Genomic DNA, 18148 nt, shown 5'->3' with positions numbered 1-18148 from the left:
ATATAGCAGTTATGGGTGGCCAGTGAAAACCACGTCACAATTGCAACCCGGACTGTTTGGTGCCCCGTTCGTAGCTTCTGTTCTGTCAACCACCCTGAGAGGGTCTATTCTCCACTTCCCAGCTCCCATAGGCTGGATAAATGCTGAATATAGGCTGCAGGATCACCTACAGTTAAAGACAAACCAATCAGATTCCGACTTTCATTTTTAACATCTCCATTGGGAAACAAAAGGTGGACTCTGATTGGTTGCTATGGGCAAGTAAGCCAGGTCTACTTTACACCAGTTTGATAAATTACCTAATAAATTAGTCTGCTCCTGTATTAAAAGCCCTGAACCCTTTCATGAACAACGTTGAGCATGTAAGGGTAGAGTCACGGCGATCCCTTCAGTGCAACCCTGCACATGCAGCGTCCCACTAGTGTAAGTGGGCACTGCAAAAGCTTATTGTGTCACATGTTATATCATGCTCTATTTCATCCTTATGTGAAATCCCATTACCAGGCTGTTAGGTGCATTACACACATTCCACCACTAGATGGGGATAGCACCACAGTATATATACCACAGTTCAGGCCTAGTTAGGCATTTGGGAGTTGGTGAGAGAAGCAGAAGAAGATGGAGTGAGGAGCTAGGGAGAAGGAGAGGACCCCTCTCCTCTCAGCTATCTCTTTGGCTCCACAGCCCAGAGGCGCCAACTTGTATCTCAGTGTCAAGCCAGGAAAATAGGCAGAGGTGAAGTCTGTATTCTACCGTTTACTCTTCTGGAGTAGCAAGTGGATTTTGTCAAGTTTATTGTGGAAAAGACAAAGGAAGGACGAAGCCATTATTCTTGGCTCTAGGTGCCTTTCTTTCTAGGTAATGGATTTATTAGCTTCCGCTAGCCTCACCGTTATTTTAAGGACAGATAAGATTTTATTGCATCACTTGTGTGTAGAAGAAAAAAGACTTTAACTACCTCAACTGAGACTGGAACAAGGCAAAGAGCTGAGTATCAGTGAGTACATAATTACTTACTATAGCCTGAGACATAACTACATGTACAGCCTGTATTACTGGGATTCATCACATCTAACTTGCATGTGTATCAGAGACTGTTTCATAACTGGATGTAAACTGTTATCAAGAACCTGGTTACAGTAAAGTTCTCAGTTGGATTCAAACCTGACTCATTCTTCTATCTCCCTACTACCACTACGCTCATCATCTTGCACCATCATTAACTAAATCAGGGGCCCAGCCGCACAAACACTCAGAAACCCAATCACCATCAAGGGCACCTCGATCACTACCTGGCCGGTGTCCCCTGTAATAGAGTGTGCCCCGGAGAATCCAGTGCTGTTCTCCCCTTCACTGCACTGCTGGCCCAGGGAGGCGTCTGCTAAACTGTGAGTACCCGATGAACTGTTGCATACTTTGGCCCACCGTGAACCTCGCGTGTTTTACCCCTGTGGACTGGCACGCTGTACACATGTAAGGGCATCACAGAACAGTTAGTGCCACTTGGCCATCTAGAAAGTTGGATGCGTTATTGTTCAACTTACCATCATTATTAGGGCACTGTTACAGAATCAAGGAAGAACCTTTTATCTACAGCAACTTTAATTAAATGTTATTGGATATCTGTTTCCTTTAAAAGGCTGAGGAGCCATAACCAGCAAGAGTAGATCCCTTCAGTGCAGTGCTTGCCGCCCTGCACATTTAAGGGCGTCACAGAACAGCTAGTGCTGAACCCAACTTGTCCTTCGAAAATGTTGGACACGGCCCATCTGAGGTCAAATAACTCCTTTTATTTGGTTTAAAACCAGATGGTTCGATCTTGGTTGAAGGATCAAACATGGCAGCTGGATTAGTGCAATAAAGGAGGAGTCCTGTTGGTTATCAGAATGAACCAAACAAATTGCTTCACCAACTTAACCCACTCCTTTTTTTGGCTTACAATTACTGATCAAATACTGATGCAAAACACTGACAAAATACTGACCGTCTGAAAGAGACTTTATGGATGCTGAAAATATAGTTTTTTGTTTGTTTTATATGCCAATGCTGCTGCTGCTGTTCCTGCTCTATGATTTCCAGCTGCCTTGCTTGCTTTAATCTTGTATCTTTATTTTCCAAAAAATGGTCCTCAAATGGGACGCCTTTCGGCACATATAGCCTTCCTCAGCTATTCAATACATGACAATAGATTTTCTTTTATAAGTAACCAATCACATGCTCATGACATCATCAAATGATTAATTATGCAAACCCAACCTGGTGTAATACATCACATGACTAAGTCAATTCATCTGAACTCTACTTCTATTTCACTGTAGATAGATCATTTTAGTTAGCGCAGTGTTGCAGCCTGTAAAGAGAATACATCATAATAAATATCAAATCCATAAAATATCCTTAAAACGCCATGACTTCATAATCCCTCTGGGCTGCAGTGTATCTAATGTGTGGATCCAGAAAGCTTCCCTCTTTAGTAAAAGTTTTTTTATATCTCCTCCTCTTCGTGGAGGGCAAACCTGCTCTATTACCTGGTATTTTAGCTGTGAAATGGAGTGTCTGCAATTTTCAAAATGAAAAGGTATCGGTAACAGTAGATTTTTCTAGCATATTGTGGACCTATGCTTACAAATCCGGTTTCTAATGGTCTGCATAGTCTCTCCTATATATAAAAAACCACAAGGGCATTTAATAAAATATATCACATTAGAGGTGTCACAAGTTGTAATATCCCCTGATCTTAAAAGATTTCCCGGTATGTGGATGATAAAAGGAAGGGCGCTTTACTACATTGGAGCACTGCATGCAGTGCAGACACGGAAATGTTCCGGTTTTCTGTTTTGTCAAGGTTCTCTGAACCTGACTGCCCCTTATGCTTCCTATATCTGCATGTAACAGCTGATCTCTCAAATTGGAATTTCGTTTGTTACAAATAAGTGGTGGGCTCTGAAATTCTTTAACCCTTAGATATGCTTTCCCTAATACATGCCAATGCTTACGGACTATATTGTCCAAGAGATGATTAAAAGGATGATATTTGTGTATGAATGCTATACGCTCAGCTGTATTTTTTTGTGTTTGTTGTACGATCACTGATTCCTTCGCTTTTGTCAGTAATTTTGGGGATCGTCTCTCTCCAGAAATCTGGATGTCAAGGCAGCTGGGAATCATTGATTTGGATATTATGGTGGGGGTTCCTCCCCTTTCCAGTGCAGCCAAGACAGGACAATGAGCTGTTGATTTTGATTACAATCCCTGCTCTGTCATGGGGCCACTGCCACCGCTGCTGCTGCTAATGTCCTCACTCTGTCACGGGGCCACTATTGCCACTGCTGCTGCTGCCACCATCCCCACTCTGTCATGGTGCCACTAATGCTGCTGCCGCCACCATCCCCACTCTGTCATGGGGCCACTACTTGAATCTTGGGGCACTGCACGGTTAAGTCCACGGTGATGAATAAGTCCAAGGGGATGAATTAGACCTGATGCTAATATTGACCTGTAAGACTGAATCAGAGTAATTTTACAGCTAACAGAAGGGATCAGCTATGAATCTTGGTGACCTGAAAAGTGATGTAGACAGCGATAAATTACAACTGCCTATAATACTGACAGCACAGTACCTACAGAACGGATTAACTATGAATGTGGGTGCACTAGAACGGCAATACCCTCTCATTGCAATCTCCCTGCACTGCCCCTGCAGTTTAAATTCTAATCCTTCACACTGAGATCGGGCCTATAAGTGGGATGCATATGATTAGGCAGGATTGGTCTGGGTATAAAAACTTCAGCGAATGATCTGAATCAAATATTTCAAACTTCACTCATCTCTACTTTTTAGTAATTTACCATTTTATAGCCACAGTTTAACAGCTCAACCTAGGTGGACTGACCACCAGAACAGGGTCAAATGGTAAATTCATAGCAACAGGTTAAATGTAAACAAATATTAGGTGTAGCTCTGGCATAGATTGCGGACCAATGGGACCAGGTGAGGGGAAGGGGCTAAAGGGAAGGGGTTAGGTTAAGAAAATGGCATTGGGGAAGGAGTGGCGCCGTTTCAGTTTTTGCCTCAGGGAGCAGGAAGGCTAGGTGCACCCCTGCTGGCCGGCCTGTCTCATTCATTATTTTCTATGCCTGGTTTAGGCATACAAAATGGTCTTAATGTAAGACAGAAAGGTGTCACGGTAGGTAGGTAAGCAGGGAAATAACCAAACACAGGGAAAACAAACAGAACAATTGACTAGGCCCAAAAGCTAGGGAGAAAAGGGTCACCTCCTAGCGATTCCTAAGGCTTTCCCTATACTGCTGTGCACATGTGCATACCCTTATGTTGGATATGCACATGCCCTCGTGCCTAAGTCTATACACCCTGGGAAAACCCTGAGCAGTAGGGAAAGGGGAAGAAGCGACCTGCTTCTTCAAACAGGAGGAAGCAAGCGTCTCCCTAGAGGCTTAGATAAAAGACACCAAGGGAAGAAACAGAGAGGACTTATCTTGAGCTGAGCTGGAGCAGACGATCCACAACACATTCAAAGCCCACAGGAATGAACTATAACCTGCACAGGCCACTGGGAGAAGGAGGAATAAATAGCCTCGCTAATAGGGATGAGCGAACTCGAACTGTATAGTTCGGGTTCGTACCGAATTTTGGGGTGTCCGTGACACGGACCCGAACCCGGACATTTTCGTAAAAGTCCGGGTTCGGGTTCGGTGTTCGTCGCTTTCTTGGCGCTTTTGTGACGCTTTCTTGGCGCTTTTTGAAAGGCTGCAAAGCAGCCAATCAACAAGCGTCATACTACTTGCCCCAAGAGGCCATCACAGCCATGCCTACTATTGGCATGGCTGTGATTGGCCAGAGCACCATGTGACCCAGCCTCTATTTAAGCTGGAGTCACATAGCGCCGCCCGTCACTCTGCTCTGATTAGCGTAGGGAGAGGTTGCGGCTGCGACAGTAGGGCGAGATTAGGCAGATTAACTCCTCCAAAGGACTTGATTAACTGATCGATCTGCAGCTGTGGATCATTGAGCTGCTGATCCTCAATTGCTCACTGTTTTTAGGCTGCCCAGACCGTTTGTCAGTCACATTTTTCTGGGGTGATCGGCGGCCATTTTGTGTCTTGTGGTGCGCCAGCACAAGCTGCGACCAAGTGCATTTAACCCTCAATGGTGTGGTTGTTTTTTGGCTAAAGCCTACATCAGGGTGAAGCTGTCACACCAAGTGCATTTAACCAGCAATAGTCTGTTCATTTTTTGGCCATATACAAAATCAGGGGCAAGCTGCGCCTGTCACCAAGTGCATTTAACCCTCAATGGTGTGGTTGTTTTTTGGCTAAAGCCTACATCAGGGTGAAGCTGTCACACCAAGTGCATTTAACCAGCAATAGTCTGTTCATTTTTTGGCCATATACAAAATCAGGGGCAAGCTGCGCCTGTCACCAAGTGCATTTAACCCTCAATGGTGTGGTTGTTTTTTGGCTAAAGCCTACATCAGGGTGAAGCTGTCACACCAAGTGCATTTAACCAGCAATAGTCTGTTCATTTTTTGGCCATATACAAAATCAGGGGCAAGCTGCGCCTGTCACCAAGTGCATTTAACCCTCAATGGTGTGGTTGTTTTTTGGCTAAAGCCTACATCAGGGTGAAGCTGTCACACCAAGTGCATTTAACCAGCAATAGTCTGTTCATTTTTTGGCCATATACAAAATCAGGGGCAAGCTGCGCCTGTCACCAAGTGCATTTAACCCTCAATGGTGTGGTTGTTTTCTGGCTAAAGCCTACATCAGGGTGAAGCTGTCACACCAAGTGCATTTAACCAGCAATAGTCTGTTTATTTTTTGGCCATATACTACATCAGGGGCAAGCTGCGCCCGTCACCAAGTGCATTTAACCCTCAGTAGTGTGGTTGGTCAAGCTGTGACACCAAGTGCATTTAACCAGCAATAGTCTGTTCATTTTTTGGCCATATACTACATCAGGGGCAAGCTGCGCCCGTCACCAAGTGCATTTAACCAGCAATAGTGTGGTTATTTTTTGGCCATATCCCAGTCTAATTCTGTCACTAAATCCATACCGGTCACCCAGCGCCTAAATACTAGGCCTCAAATTTATATCCCGCTAAATCTCTCGTTACCGCTGTCCTGTTGTAGCTGGGAAAGTTATTTAGTGTCCGTCAAAGCACATTTTTTGTTCTGGGTTGAAGTACAATTCCCAATTTAGCAATTTCATAATTTAGTGGTTTCTGCTATATCAGAGCTATTTGAAATCTATCCCTAAAAGGGTATATAATATTCAAGGTGCACATTGGGTCATTCAGAATAACTTCACACACACCCGCTACTGTGTATTTTCAAGTCTAATTCTGTCACTAAACCCATACCTGTCACCCAGCGCCTAAATACTAGGCCTCAAATTTATATCCTGCTAAATCTCTCGTTACCGCTGTACTGTTGTAGCTGGGAAAGTTATTTAGTGTCCGTCAAAGCACATTTTTTGTTCTGGGTTGAAGTACAATTCCCAATTTAGCAATTTCATAATTTAGTGGTTTCTGCTATATCAGAGCTATTTGAAATCTATCCCTAAAAGGGTATATAATATTCAAGGTGCACATTGGGTCATTCAGAATAACTTCACACACACCCGCTACTGTGTATTTTCAAGTCTAATTCTGTCACTAAACCCATACCTGTCACCCAGCGCCTAAATACTAGGCCTCAAATTTATATCCTGCTAAATCTCTCGTTACCGCTGTCCTGTTGTAGCTGGGAAAGTTATTTAGTGTCCGTCAAAGCACATTTTTTGTTCTGGGTTGAAATACAATTCCCAATTTAGCAATTTCATAATTTAGTGGTTTCTGCTATATCAGAGCTATTTGAAATCTATCCCTAAAAGGGTAGATCATATTGAAGGTGCACATAGGGTCATTCAGAATAACTTCACACACACCCGCTACTGTGTATTTCCAAGTCTAATTCTGTCACTAAACCCATACCTGTCACCCAGCGCCTAAATACTAGGCCTCAAATTTATATCCCGCTAAATCTCTCGTTACCGCTGTCCTGTTGTAGCTGGGAAAGTTATTTAGTGTCCGTCAAAGCACATTTTTTGTTCTGGGTTGAAGTACAATTCCCAATTTAGCAATTTCATAATTTAGTGGTTTCTGCTATATCAGAGCTATTTGAAATCTATCCCTAAAAGGGTATATAATATTCAAGGTGCACATTGGGTCATTCAGAATAACTTCACACACACCCGCTACTGTGTATTTCCAAGTCTAATTCTGTCACTAAACCCATACCTGTCACCCAGCGCCTAAATACTAGGCCTCAAATTTATATCCTGCTAAATCTCTCGTTACCGCTGTACTGTTGTTGCTTGGAAAGATATTTAGTGTCCGTCAAAGCACATTTTTTGTTCTGGGTTGAAGTACAATTCCCAATTTAGCAATTTCATAATTTAGTGGTTTCTGCTATATCAGAGCTATTTGAAATCTATCCCTAAAAGGGTATATAATATTCAAGGTGCACATTGGGTCATTCAGAATAACTTCACACACACCCGCTACTGTGTATTTCCAAGTCTAATTCTGTCACTAAACCCATACCTGTCACCCAGCGCCTAAATACTAGGCCTCAAATTTATATCCTGCTAAATCTCTCGTTACCGCTGTACTGTTGTTGCTTGGAAAGATATTTAGTGTCCGTCAAAGCACATTTTTTGTTCTGGGTTGAAGTACAATTCCCAATTTAGCAATTTCATAATTTAGTGGTTTCTGCTATATCAGAGCTATTTGAAATCTATCCCTAAAAGGGTATATAATATTCAAGGTGCACATTGGGTCATTCAGAATAACTTCACACACACCCGCTACTGTGTATTTCCAAGTCTAATTCTGTCACTAAACCCATACCTGTCACCCAGCGCCTAAATACTAGGCCTCAAATTTATATCCCGCTAAATCTCTTGTTACCGCTGTACTGTTGTTGCTTGGAAAGATATTTAGTGTCCGTCAAAGCACATTTTTTGTTCTGGGTTGAAGTACAATTCCCAATTTAGCAATTTCATAATTTAGTCGTTTCTGCTATATCAGAGCTATTTGAAATCTATCCCTAAAAGGGTAGATCATATTGAAGGTGCACATAGGGTCATTCAGAATAACTTCACACACCCGCTACTGTGCATTTCCAAGTCTAATTCTGTCACTAAATCCATACCGGTCACCCAGCGCCTAAATACTAGGCCTCAAATTTATATCCCGCTGAATTTGAATACAATACATTGGGCCAAATAATATATTTGTTGTTGTGGTGAACCATAACAATGAGAAAAACATCTAGTAAGGGACGCGGACGTGGACATGGTCGTGGTGGTGTTAGTGGACCCTCTGGTGCTGGGAGAGGACGTGGCCGTTCTGCCACATCCACACGTCCTAGTGTACCAACTACCTCAGGTCCCAGTAGCCGCCAGAATTTACAGCGATATATGGTGGGGCCCAATGCCGTTCTAAGGATGGTAAGGCCTGAGCAGGTACAGGCATTAGTCAATTGGGTGGCCGACAGTGGATCCAGCACGTTCACATTATCTCCCACCCAGTCTTCTGCAGAAAGCGCACAGATGGCGCCTGAAAACCAACCCCATCAGTCTGTCACATCACCCCCATGCATACCAGGGAAACTGTCTCAGCCTCAAGTTATGCAGCAGTCTCTTATGCTGTTTGAAGACTCCGCTGGCAGGGTTTCCCAAGGGCATCCACCTAGCCCTTCCCCAGCGGTGAAAGACATAGAATGCACTGACGCACAACCATTTATGTTTCCTGATGATGAGGACATGGGAATACCACCTCAGCATGTCTCTGATGATGACGAAACACAGGTGCCAACTGCTGCGTCTTTCTGCAGTGTGCAGACTGAACAGGAGGTCAGGGATCAAGACTGGGTGGAAGACGATGCAGGGGACGATGAGGTCCTAGACCCCACATGGAATGAAGGTCGTGCCACTGACTTTCACAGTTCGGAGGAAGAGGCAGTGGTGAGACCGAGCCAACAGCGTAGCAAAAGAGGGAGCAGTGGGCAAAAGCAGAACACCCGCCGCCAAGAGACTCCGCCTGCTACTGACCGCCGCCATCTGGGACCGAGCACCCCAAAGGCAGCTTCAAGGAGTTCCCTGGCATGGCACTTCTTCAAACAATGTGCTGACGACAAGACCCGAGTGGTTTGCACGCTGTGCCATCAGAGCCTGAAGCGAGGCATTAACGTTCTGAACCTGAGCACAACCTGCATGACCAGGCACCTGCATGCAAAGCATGAACTGCAGTGGAGTAAACACCTTAAAACCAAGGAAGTCACTCAGGCTCCCCCTGCTACCTCTTCTGCTGCTGCCGCCTCGGCCTATTCTGCTGCTGCCGCCTCGGCCTCTTCCTCCGCCTCTGGAGGAACGTTGGCACCTGCCGCCCAGCAAACAGGGGATGTACCACCAACACCACCACCACCACCTCCGTCACCAAGCGTCTCAACCATGTCACACGCCAGCGTTCAGCTCTCCATCTCACAAACATTTGATAGAAAGCGTAAATTCCCACCTAGCCACCCTCGATCCCTGGCCCTGAATGCCAGCATTTCTAAACTACTGGCCTATGAAATGCTGTCATTTAGGCTGGTGGACACAGACAGCTTCAAACAGCTCATGTCGCTTGCTGTCCCACAGTATGTTGTTCCCAGCCGGCACTACTTCTCCAAGAGAGCCGTGCCTTCCCTGCACAACCAAGTATCCGATAAAATCAAGTGTGCACTGCGCAACGCCATCTGTGGCAAGGTCCACCTAACCACAGATACGTGGACCAGTAAGCACGGCCAGGGACGCTATATCTCCCTAACTGCACACTGGGTAAATGTAGTGGCAACTGGGCCCCAGGCGGAGAGCTGTTTGGCGCACGTCCTTCCGCCGCCAAGGATCGCAGGGCAACATTCTTTGCCTCCTGTTGCCACCTCCTCCTTCTCGGCTTCCTCCTCCTCTTCTTCCACCTGCTCATCCAGTCAGCCACACACCTTCACCACCAACTTCAGCACAGCCCGGGGTAAACGTCAGCAGGCCATTCTGAAACTCATATGTTTGGGGGACAGGCCCCACACCGCACAGGAGTTGTGGCGGGGTATAGAACAACAGACCGACGAGTGGTTGCTGCCGGTGAGCCTCAAGCCCGGCCTGGTGGTGTGTGATAATGGGCGAAATCTCGTTGCAGCTCTGGGACTAGCCAATTTGACGCACATCCCTTGCTTGGCGCATGTGCTGAATTTGGTGGTGCAGAAGTTCATTCACAACTACCCCGACATGTCAGAGCTGCTGCATAAAGTGCGGGCCGTCTGTTCGCGCTTCCGGCGTTCACATCCTGCTGCTGCTCGCCTGTCTGCGCTACAGCGTAACTTCGGCCTTCCCGCTCACCGCCTCATATGCGACGTGCCCACCAGGTGGAACTCCACCTTGCACATGCTGGACAGACTGTGCGAGCAGCAGCAGGCCATAGTGGAGTTTCAGCTGCAGCACGCACGGGTCAGTCGCACTACAGAACAGCACCACTTCACCACCAATGACTGGGCCTCCATGCGAGACCTGTGTGCCCTGTTGCGCTGTTTCGAGTACTCCACCAACATGGCCAGTGGCGATGACACCGTTATCAGCGTTACAATACCACTTCTATGTCTCCTTGAGAAAACACTTAGGGCGATGATGGAAGAGGAGGTGGCCCAGGAGGAGGAGGAGGAGGAGGAAGAGGGGTCATTTTTAGCACTTTCAGGCCAGTCTCTTCGAAGTGACTCAGAGGGAGGTTTTTGGCAACAGCAGAGGCCAGGTACAAATGTGGCCAGCCAGGGCCCACTACTGGAGGACGAGGAGGACGAGGATGAGGAGGAGGTGGAGGAGGATGAGGATGAAGCATGGTCACAGCGGGGTGGCACCCAACGCAGCTCGGGTCCATCACTGGTGCGTGGCTGGGGGGAAAGGCAGGACGATGACGATACGCCTCCCACAGAGGACAGCTTGTCCTTATCCCTGGGCAGCCTGGCACACATGAGCGACTACATGCTGCAGTGCCTGCGCAACGACAGCAGAGTTGCCCACATTTTAACCTGTGCGGACTACTGGGTTGCCACCCTGCTGGATCCACGCTACAAAGACAATGTGCCCACCTTACTTCCTGCACTGGAGCGTGATAGGAAGATGCGCGAGTACAAGCGCACGTTGGTAGACGCGCTACTGAGAGCATTCCCAAATGTCACAGGGGAACAAGTGGAAGCCCAAGGCCAAGGCAGAGGAGGAGCAAGAGGTCGCCAAGGCAGCTGTGTCACGGCCAGCTCCTCTGAGGGCAGGGTTAGCATGGCAGAGATGTGGAAAACTTTTGTCAACACGCCACAGCTAACTGCACCACCACCTGATACGCAACGTGTTAGCAGGAGGCAACATTTCACTAACATGGTGGAACAGTACGTGTGCACACCCCTCCACGTACTGACTGATGGTTCGGCCCCATTCAACTTCTGGGTCTCTAAATTGTCCACGTGGCCAGAGCTAGCCTTTTATGCCTTGGAGGTGCTGGCCTGCCCGGCAGCCAGCGTTTTGTCTGAACGTGTATTCAGCACGGCAGGGGGCGTCATTACAGACAAACGCAGCCGCCTGTCTACAGCCAATGTGGACAAGCTGACGTTCATAAAAATGAACCAGGCATGGATCCCACAGGACCTGTCCGTCCCTTGTCCAGATTAGACATTAACTACCTCCCCATAACCATATATTATTGGACTCCAGGGCACTTCCTCATTCAATCCTATTTTTATTTTCATTTTACCATTATATTGCGATGCTACCCAAAGTTGAATGAACCTCTCCTCTGCCTGTGTGCTAGGCCTAAATATATGCCAATGGACTGTTGCAGTGGTGGCTGACATGAAGCCTGATTCTCTGCTATGACATGCAGACTAATTCTCTGCTGACATGAAGCCAGATTGTCTGTTACGGGACCTCTCTCCTCTGCCTGGGTGCTGGGCCTAAATTTATGACAATGGACTGTTGCAGTGGTGGCTGACGTGAAGCCTCATTCTCTGCTATGACATGCAGACTGATTCTCTGCTGTCATGAAGCCAGATTGTCTGTTACGGGACCTCTCTGCTCTGCCTGTGTGCTAGGCCTAAATATATGCCAATGGACTGTTGCAGTGGTGGGTGACGTGAAGCCTCATTCTCTGCTATGACATGCAGACTGATTCTCTGCTGACATGAAGCCAGATTGTCTGTTACGGGACCTCTCTGCTCTGCCTGTGTGCTAGGCCTAAATATATGCCAATGGACTGTTGCAGTGGTGGGTGACGTGAAGCCTCATTCTCTGCTATGACATGCAGACTGATTCTCTGCTGACATGAAGCCAGATTGTCTGTTACGGGACCTCTCTCCTCTGCCTGTGTGCTAGGCCTAAATATATGCCAATGGACTGTTGCAGTGGTGGCTGACGTGAAGCCTCATTCTCTGCTATGACATGCAGACTAATTCTCTGCTGACATGAAGACAGATTCTCTGTTACGGGACCTCCCTCCTCTGCCTGGGTGCTGGGCCTAAATATATGCCAATGGACTGTTGCAGTGGTGGCTGACGTGAAGCCTCATTCTCTGCTATGACATGCAGACTAATTCTCTGCTGACATGAAGACAGATTCTCTGTTACGGGACCTCTCTCCTCTGCCTGGGTGCCGGGGCCTAAATATCTGAGAATGGACTGTTCCAGTGGTGGGTGACGGGAAGCCAGATTCTCTGCTATGGAACCTCTCTCCAATTGATTTTGGTTAATTTTTATTTATTTAATTTTTATTTTAATTCATTTCCCTATCCACATTTGTTTGCAGGGGATTTACCTACATGTTGCTGCCTTTTGCAGCCCTCTAGCTCTTTCCTGGGCTGTTTTACAGCCTTTTTAGTGCCGAAAAGTTCGGGTCCCCATTGACTTCAATGGGGTTCGGGTTCGGGACGAAGTTCGGATCGGGTTCGGATCCCGAACCCGAACATTTCCGGGATGTTCGGCCGAACTTCTCGAACCCGAACATCCAGGTGTTCGCTCAACTCTACTCGCTAACAATCAACCCAGTACACCTGAGAGAAGGTGGATCCAGCTCAAACCCAAACCAAAACAAAGAGAAGAGTCAGACATGTGCAGCCAACCTGGCAGATCTCCGCGCATTCACAGGGCAAGGCGTGACACAAGGGAGCTGTCTTACATTTAGAATCAGGGGTCGATACGCCGAAGTTATGTATAGGCCGGCGCCTCTACATACCCCCGGCAGATCCACCGCCAGTGCAGGGCTTTATTAAGATCGATTTCTAAACCATTGGTCTTAATAAATGTGACCCTATGTATTTGAGACATATATACTGTGTAAAGTATATGGATCTTACATAGCACATTATTACTCAGTGTGACTGTATGGCACTATCAGTGTGACCGTATGTATGGCACTATGTCAGTGTAGTGTAATGGACTCCTATAAATTAGAATTACTAGATTGGAGGCAAGAACTGGAGCCCCTTGTGTGAGAAAAGCATTTGTTGAAATATTTGTTATTTCTTGCCAGATATGTCATGGCTTTTTGGAGCATAGAGAGAATTGAGGCTGATATTGATATGGAGGCAATGTTACTGTATATACAGTATGTGCCCATTCTTACCTTAGCTTAGATTAAAACACCTGATAGGCTGCAATTCACAGAAACTGAGTGGCCACACATAGACCCATTTAGGATAGATATCTTGTGACATAATATCACAAAATCAATTTTTTTTTAAACAAACTTGGTCATCTCATAGCACATATCCCAAGATATGTAGACATAAGTGGAAAGGTAAGAAGGACACATCTGTAACTTAGAAGAACACTTGCTTTTGTGGGTACATGTGTGTGCACCTTTATTTGAACTGCCATTGACAAAACCCTGTATAGAGTGCTGCATTTGTTCATTATTGTTAATTATATTAAATATTAAATTATATTGAAGTCTCTGGGACAGTGGTCTCTTAAGAAATTGCACACTCTTTTCTTTTTTTCATGGTGCTGCTTATGTTTTCAGTTTTCTCGTATATACCCAGCGTCCAATAATCCTGAATTTTGAAAATTGATTAGGTCCCATCACTCTTCTATTAAAATTAACTTTATATGTTACAGAGGTTATCCAATGATTAATGTTAAAAATGAAAATCAGACATGATATAGTACATGACAATCTCTTTCGAACAAAACTAGAAGCAGCCTTGTACAAGAGATCACCCCATTCATAACTCCAATTGATCTGCTAGATTTATATCAAGCTGGCCGCTCAGCTCAGGTGGTATGTCCTGACTTCTGCAGCTCTCTCCATATCACAGCTCCGGAAGCAATTGAAGGATGGAACTGAGCATATGCGTCCACCACAGAGAGGTGGACAGGAAATAGGAAAGAGAACAAACAGCAGGTGGCAATTGCAAAAGTATTGGTTTGAAATCTGCTGAATATTTTTCCTGGGACAACCCCTTTAAAGGTTTTGTGTGATGTAATGAAAACTTATAGACAAAAATTAATGATAGTTATTTATATTGTAGACATTTTCTTGCTATTGTTACCAATGAACAGAGTACCATGAGTTCAGTGACCTATCAGTTACTTACTATATATATTTTGTATTCTGCAATACTAATGAAGAGTAATTACACAAAAGGCATTTTGTCAGACTTACTGTACTATTAATTTTACCAGTGGCAGAAGATCCTTTGACAATCTACTGTATATTAGCCAAGTGCACAATAAGGATAGACGTTTGGAAACACATTAATATGAGGATGTCAGTGATGAATACCTCTGTAGGAGCGCAGCTAATGAGACTGTACTGTTGGCTAAGTCACAATTAATAGAGTAAGATCAGCAGGCGGCGAATCTATTTAACATGTTGCCAGCAAATAACACAATACTGGCCTGCTACATAGAGAGATGGTAGATGTCATAACTAGGGATGAGCGAATCGACTTCGGATGAAACATCTTAAGTCGATTCACATAAAACTTTGTTCTAATACTGTACGGAGTAGAAGCTCCATACAATATTAGAATGTATTGGCTCCGATGAGCCAAAGTTATTGCTTCGCGAAGTCTCACGAGACTTCACACAATATCTTCATAAATTAATTTGTACTGTAAAAAACATTTCCCAAACTCGGGTTCGGTTCCAAGGTACCACTTGGAACCAAACCCGAGTTTGGGAAATGGTATTTTGCAGTACAAATTAATTTATGAAGATATTGTGTGAAGTCTCGTGAGACTTCGCGAAGCAATAACTTTGGCTCATCGGAGCCAATACATTCTAATATTGTACGGAGCTTCTACTCCGTACAGTATTAGAACAAAGTTTTATGTGAATCGACTTAAGATGTTTCATCCGAAGTTGATTCGCTAATTTCTAATCATAACCTGGCAGTATAAATAGACTGTGGTTTCAGACCAAGTTACTAGATATGGGGAAAATTAACATTTGTAACGTTGCCAACTGTCAGATGGATATATTTTTCACCTGAAAACTGTATTTGCCTGAACCATAATGAAGATCAAAGTGTTTATTTATTAAGTTTTCTTAAATTAATGTTGACCGCGAATATTCTAATCGCAAATCGAATATCGGCACTTTGAGAATTCGCCAAGATGTAGAATATAGTGCTATATATTTGTAATCGCGAATATTCTATATTTTATTTTCATCAGTAACCTCTCTTTTTGCTTGTGGGCCAATGAGAAGGCTGCAATATCTTTGTCTGAGCTTAGCAACATCCCTAGCAACCAATAGGAAAGTCGCCTACCCCTTACTATATAAGAAACTCCCCAGCAGCCATTTTCTGCTGTTTTTTTCCAGTTCTGAGAGAGAAAACATTGCTGTGATCTGTGCTTTTTATCTAAGGGCTCTTTCACACTTGCGTTGTCCGGATCCGGCGTGTACTCCACTTGCCGGAATTACACGCCGGATCCGGAAAAACGCAAGTTAACTGAAAGCATTTGAAGCCTGATCCGTCTTCAAAATGCGTTCAGTGTTACTATGGCACCCAGGACGCTATTAAAGTCCTGGTTGCCATAGTAGTAGTGACGAGCGGGGGAGCAGTATACTTACAGTCCGTGCGGCTCCCGGGGCGCTCCAGAATGACGTCAGAGCGCCCCATGCGCATGGATGACGTGCCATGCGATCACGTGATCCATGTGCGTGGGGCGCCCTGACGTCACTCTGGAGCGCCCCGGGAGCCGCACGGACGGTAAGTATACTACTCCCCCGCTCCCCACTACACTTTACCATGGCTGCCAGGACTTTAGCGTCCCGGCAGCCATGGTAACCATTCAGAAAAAGCTAAACGTCGTTTAGCTTAAAGCTGGATCCGGATTAATGCCTTTCAATGGGCATTAATTCCGGATCCTGCCTTGCGGCAAGTGTTCAGGATTTTTGGCCGGAGCAAAAAGCGCAGCATGCTGCGGTATTTTCTCCGGCCAAAAAACGTTCCGGTCCTGAACTGAAGACATCCTGATGCATCCTGAACGGATTTCACTCCATTCAGAATGCATTAGGATAAAACTGATCAGGATTCTTCTGGCATAGAGCCCCGACGACGGAACTCTATGCCGGAAGACAAGAACGCAGGTGTGAAAGAGCCCTTAATCCTATTCCTTATTCAATTACATTAGATAGTTAGTTAGCTCATATATATAATACAGATAGTGGGAAATAGTTAGTGTAGGTTAGATCGTGAAATAGTTTAGCTGATAGGTTCCAGTGCAGGGTATTAGGCAGTGTGATAGGAATTACTGTTTCTCTGCTGTCCATACATACATGCTACAGACATAGTGCTGTGATGTCACAACAATACTTACTGCACCAATCAGTAATATCTACTCAGACCTGATAAAATGTGAAGTTGCATGTATTGTGCAAAAAATATGCGCATCATTAGTGCCGATTTGCGCAATTGCAAAAATCATGGCTGGAGATCATGAATTCTAAAATTCGAAATTTTTTTGCAAATATCCAAAAAAATAAAAAATAAAGGTGAAAACGAATATTGCCTATGCCGCTTATCACTGTAAATTAAATGGGTTGCCCTATCTAGGACATTTATGGCATGTCAATAGGATATAACAGAAATGTCAGATACAGCAGATGCGAGTCCCACTTCTAGGAACCACTCCTATCTCAAGAAAGTGCCCCGCAGTGAAAACATATCATGCATGTGCAGAGTCCTCTCTATTCACTGCTCTAGTGACCAGGCCAATGCTCAGCTCTTTTTGGAGGTTCCCTAGCGGTGAATGAAAGTTGGCTTTTCATGTACAGCTTGCTCTCATTTTAGGCCCCTGTTCTTGACATAGGAGTGGGTCCCAGACTTGTGATCAACACCTATCGGACATTTATGGCATATCCTTTTGACATGCCATACATTGTGCCATTTAAGCATATTAGTGCCTTCTTCTGTGGTCAAGTGATCTTTGGGCTTCCTCAGTCTCAATAACTTCTGCATTGCCCATAGCTGCACTCCTGATCTATGGTCTATATGGCCTGGTACAGAGAGAATTAACAGGCTCGGTCTGGTCCACTGGAGAGGTGGTGAATCTCCTGGTGGATCCTTAAACCTAGAAGCAGGCCTCCCATTTAATTACATCCAAACCCCATAGTGCCTAATCTTTGCTCATAACAAGTGAAGCCCAACCAAAAACCACATTTACCCAGTGGGCCATAGAGGACATTTATTGTCCTTGACTGTAGTTACAGCTACCAACCAATTTTCCCAAAAAAGTCTGTTTCACAAAAAGAATTCACCACTGAAAGGCTAATCAACGCAATTCGGTCCATACAGAAGAAAGTCTCCAATCACCCATCAATTTTCCCCAAAAAGGCTGTTTTACAAAAAAAATCCCCAACGAATTGCTAAACGACGTAATTCGGTCCGCACAGCAAAAGGAGGTCTACAATCACCTATCAATTTTCCCTCAAAAAAGCTGTTTCACAAACAAATTTCACCAATGAATGACAATGTAAATTCACTGCAGAACGGCTAATAACACATACTTATTTTTGCTATTAATACATCGCAACAATGTCAGTATGACACTGTAAATTCACT

Source organism: Bufo gargarizans, chromosome 6, assembly GCF_014858855.1.
Source record: "Bufo gargarizans isolate SCDJY-AF-19 chromosome 6, ASM1485885v1, whole genome shotgun sequence".
Classification (NCBI taxonomy): domain Eukaryota; kingdom Metazoa; phylum Chordata; class Amphibia; order Anura; family Bufonidae; genus Bufo; species Bufo gargarizans.
This window is presented reverse-complemented; position numbering follows the sequence as displayed.